The sequence below is a fragment of the Pterocles gutturalis genome, unplaced genomic scaffold (genome assembly GCF_000699245.1).
Source record: "Pterocles gutturalis isolate BGI_N339 unplaced genomic scaffold, ASM69924v1 scaffold34391, whole genome shotgun sequence".
Taxonomy (NCBI): Eukaryota; Metazoa; Chordata; class Aves; order Pterocliformes; family Pteroclidae; genus Pterocles; species Pterocles gutturalis.
Genome location: NW_010098961.1, coordinates 32473 through 37376, shown reverse-complemented (window position 1 = coordinate 37376; position 4904 = coordinate 32473).

The window sequence follows — 4904 nt, the reverse complement described above, 5'->3', positions numbered from 1 at the left end:
TCCAATCTTAATGATTCTATGATTCTAAAGCAAGTTGAAAATAATGTAAATGAAGTTCATATACTGCTATTTAATTAACCTGCAACAGCATGTTCATTTGTCCTTGATGCAAGTAAACTGAAATTGTTTTGGTCATCTAGTTGGGAATCTCTTTAAAAGAACCTGTGAAAGAGATTGTTATTTCAATAACTGTCATCTGACTATGATTGTCAGATATGTGCTAAACTATATTTATGAATGCAATTCTTATGTTCTTATCCTGGAAGTAAATACTGAATCTCCAGTGTCTTTTGTGAATAGAAAGTGAGATACCAAAATAATATTTAAAACATGCTGGGATGGACTTTGTGGATTGGAAGACTGCTTTAATATAATGATTATATTGTCATTAATCTGTAAGGACAGAAAGCTCTCCACATCTGTTTTTCATGCATATTTTGTTGTAAAAGTCAATATGCAAAAAAATATCTTACAGGCATAAAAAAAAAACCAAAAAGCAATTGAAAAAGAAATCTGGTTCATGTTTGTTTGATTGGCTTCTTGGTTTCTAAAAAATGTACTATCTTTTAAGGCAACGTCATGAATACCTGTGACTACCATTATTGCTTGCATTATTGAGCATGGATAGTTTCCTGCCAGAGAAGGAAACTGTGGTGTGAGTAAGGATAGATGAGATTGCCCTGTGGATCTTCTTACCTTTTATGGAGTTCATCGTAGTGAAAGAAGGGTATAAAATACATAAAACTGAATTTAGGAAATCCTGATAATAGTCAATGTTTTATCAAAGTACTCTGGTTTCAGCTGGGACAGAGTTAACTTTTTCTGAAGGTGCTAGGATGCATCCTGAAGTAAGGTAAGGACATACAGGTTTCAGAGTTGTCATCACTTGAGGACGTAGGTCATCCTTGTGTTGTCCTATTCTGTATTTCATCTGTTCTTAACTGAGTGGGATGTTCAGCAGTCCCAACCTTATTAAAATTAAGGAGCAGGTAATTCCTGGCACATGGGAGAGACACCAGTTCCTCTATACTTATCTGGTAATCTGCTGCTGTACTTACAGCTCTCTTCCTTTAACACTTGGTGTGGGAGAAAAAGAAAAGATCATTAACGACAACAAACCAGCTGACAAAGTTCCATGAGTGCTTTCATTTTTTTCTGGAGCCAAAGCAAAATCTTAGGGCATTAGGAATAACTTGCTGATTGCTCTTCCACTCTACAAAATAGACCTTTTTATTTCAGATTTTAGATTTTAGGAGGTATTATTTGAAACTTGACTAAATAAAATACTACAGTTTCTGGTGACAGGGTATTGGTTTTTAGCACATTCACAGAATCACATAATGGTTGCAGTTGAAAGGGACCTGTGGAGGTCATCAGGCTTTCTTTGACAGCATAATAACAAGGTAGAAAAGAATTTCTTGGGATGTACCAACATTTTACCAACATAGGTGGACTGTTTGGCACCTTTTGGAGCTCTTATGATCTTGTTATCAGTCCAGCATCTGAGATGTGTTTATTCAGAAATTCAGAGTTCCTGAAAGCTTCTGTTAATGAGCAAACACAGACGTGAATGGAAGACATTAAGGATAAGGAAAAACCAAAAGGAGGGGAAGATCCAAATAGTGGTTACACATAGTCACTTCATTCAAGATAAAGGCTCCAGAGCAGACTTTGGGGGGTAACCACACACCCAGTGTACTGATCAATACTATCTCATTGCTATCTTGCGTTCTCCCATATCTTTATTTCTTTCTTATTTGTTGCAGTTTCTTCCAGCTCAAAAAGCAAAGTGATCTTTACTAGGTCAGCTGTAGACATGAGTAACAGGTCTAATCAGCTACACTCTTGCCCTATAGTCAGTGGACACAAAGAGGCACATTTAAAGTGCCAGTCTTTTTGTCTAATGTCTTGTGATAGGTGAGATTAACTTCCTTCTAAACATTCCTGGTTTTCTCCACTGAAGGTGAAAGTTACCAACTGCAAAAAAATTCTGCTTTCTTGCCTGCTTAGCTAGTGTCGACACCAGTGTTTTGGACAATGCTAAGCTACAAATAAGATTTAACAGCCTAAAGAATAAGTGTTCAGTTAGACCACACTAAATAATTATACAGTAATTCCAATAAACTTGAATTTATGTGATTTGAATATGTCTTCTAATATTCTGGATTGTGTCTTTCTCCCTCTAAAAGCATGAAATATATTGTCATTAAGAGATATGGAAGATACTTAAAACAACTGCAGGCAAAAAAAAAAAAAATAAATCAGAAGGTAATTGTTAAGGGATTTAATGACAGATTTACTAAAAAACATTTTATTCTAAAGATGGCAATCTAAAACAGCCATCACAAATTTAAGATTTCTTTTATTAGAACCAATTTGTTTCCTTCAGTAGTGATTAAAATTCCCCTAATCAGAGACAGAAGATTGTGGACTGCAGACATAGAATAAAATAGATTTTACTTTTATTGCTACCCATCAGACACCAAGTAAAAAAAGTGAAGTGCTTTACAGAAGCGTGCAGAAATGGCAACTCATCAAGCGGACTATATGCTAAGGTGTCACAGTTCAGAACAGATAACAGCAGTGTCTGTGGCAGTGCCTTTAACAGTCAAAGGTTAAGTATAATTTTTTTGTCATTTTTTTGTTCTAGGTTTCTGTTAGACTTCGAAGTTGACAGAGAGAAGTAAACTTGATTCTGTTCTTATTTTGATACTGCAATGAAAACAGCTGAAAATAACTTATTTTGTGTCATAGTTGTGATGTCTTCAGAGTAAGCTTATCAGTTAATGACAGTGATCTGAGATGCTGAGATAACTTGGTTTTCTTCAATCACATGTTGAAAGCCTTTATTTGAGAAAGAGATAAAAGTTGGTCATCTTTTTGCATTGTTCAGATAACGATCTTGTCTTGATTGCAACTTCAGACAAAAAAAAGGGGCATTCTGAAACAAAAAAAGTGACACCTTTCTCCTTCTGTTGACAAACTTCTTTATTCTGCAGGAGTTTTTGCTGCTTTTTGTTTTAAGTTGATGCTTTACATTTACCTGAATCAGCTTTTATGGTTTTCTATGATCTCTGGTGGCTGAAAGGTAGCTTGATTTTAAAGTTGGCTAAATGCTATGAATCTATTTAATGCTAATAATACAATGCATTCTTCTGATGAGTGCTACTACAGGAATACAATTTGTAAAATGGGTAGGATTTCATGAATCATTGAGTGATTTTGTTGGCAATCACATCACATATTGAAATCAGCTGCATTTCTCTATTGCATTGTACTCCAAACTGCAAACCACTAGTGGTGAGGAAGTGCCTTCTAGTTTCAAACCTGAATTTATCCATGGACAATTTATATCCATCTGGTTTGCAGCCAGTATACCTTACCTCATATATAAGTCATATTGTGTGATTCATTTGCCTAGTTTAAATTAGCCATATTCTTCTAACCTCCTCTCCAAAAATCAGCCATCTGACTGTACATTTGTTTCCACATCCTTTCTCCACTTGGGGTAAAATCCAAAAGCATGTTTAAGATCCCAAGTGGCAATTTAGACAAAATCTGTGTGTATATATTCAGGAGGATGACCCTGGAAAACTCCCTGTGACCTCCACAGACGCACAGTATCTGTGAAAACCTTTTTGCATTTTCCTAATTGTAGACACCATAGAGGCTCACCTGTGGACCTGTCTCTGCCAAGCTGGCTGCTTAGGCAATTACCTCCTGCCTAACGCTCTTTGGACAGAGAAGAGTGTGGGGTCTTTGCATTTTATTTTTGTGTTTGTTTTTTTTTCCTCCTGCCAGGTCTACAGTCTGATTTGGTTCTCATGCTCTGAATATGTATGTCCCTCTATCATTCTGTGCAATGGTGGGGTAACTTTATTGCATGTAAATAGAGCAATATGAATATTTCCCCTAGAGGCAGGAGATCTGAGTCCTCAGTTTGTGTGGGATTTGTGTTTGTAGTTCACACATCCCAAAGAAGTGCTCTGAACCACCATTCCCATCATAGGTGGGGATGTGACCTTCCCTCCGTGTGTCACTGTGCAGGCAATGCCTGCCGTGTGCATCTCAGCAAGGGAGATGTACAAGCTTCAGGAGTACAGAGCAATTGTATGTTGATGAATGCACACAGCAGGCAGATACATCTGAAGAAATACTAATATTAGTATATTCACCACCTCAGTGAGACCCTAGAATGGTGTTTCCTGCCCAGGCAATCATCAGCCAGGTGAGGAAGCATCGGCTTCTCCTGCTCCTTGGAACAGACTGACCGTCGCTGTTGCTGAGTTGCTGCCACCCACTTCCGTATATTTTTCTTTTGGTTTTATATCTCTTCATGTCAGTATTTTTCTTCTTGAATTCTTCTCCCAATGGCAATGCTCTGTGTTTTTGGTCTTTGGTTTTGTTTGGTTTTGGTTTGGGTTGTGGGTATTTATTTATTTATTTATTTATGGGGGGTGGGAGGAGTTTCTTACATCCCCTGGCTTTCTCTTACACAGTTTCTCACATCTGAACAACATTTTTTCTGATCTTTTTCTGATCTTCAAGATGGGGTTTGCTACGCTTATCAGATTGCTTTTCTCTCTGGGTGGGCTATTTGGTTATTCTTTCTATGATTTCAGTAAGTGGTTTATTCATTAAAAAAAACAACAAACCAAACCAAAACAAAACCAAAATAATTTAAAAATAAATATCCAAGGTTAAACTGGTTTAGAGTCTCAGAACAACTAGTTTATATTAGTATTTATGCCAGAGATGTCTTACTTTTAAATGTCTGTTTATTGTGTTTTCTAGGAAGCATACTCAAAATCTATGCTTATTAAAAAGATGGGAAATCTGAATAATAAGAAAAATATTTTAGTGACTGCCTTCATTGTTCCTCCCCTTGTTTTGTTTGTGCAGTA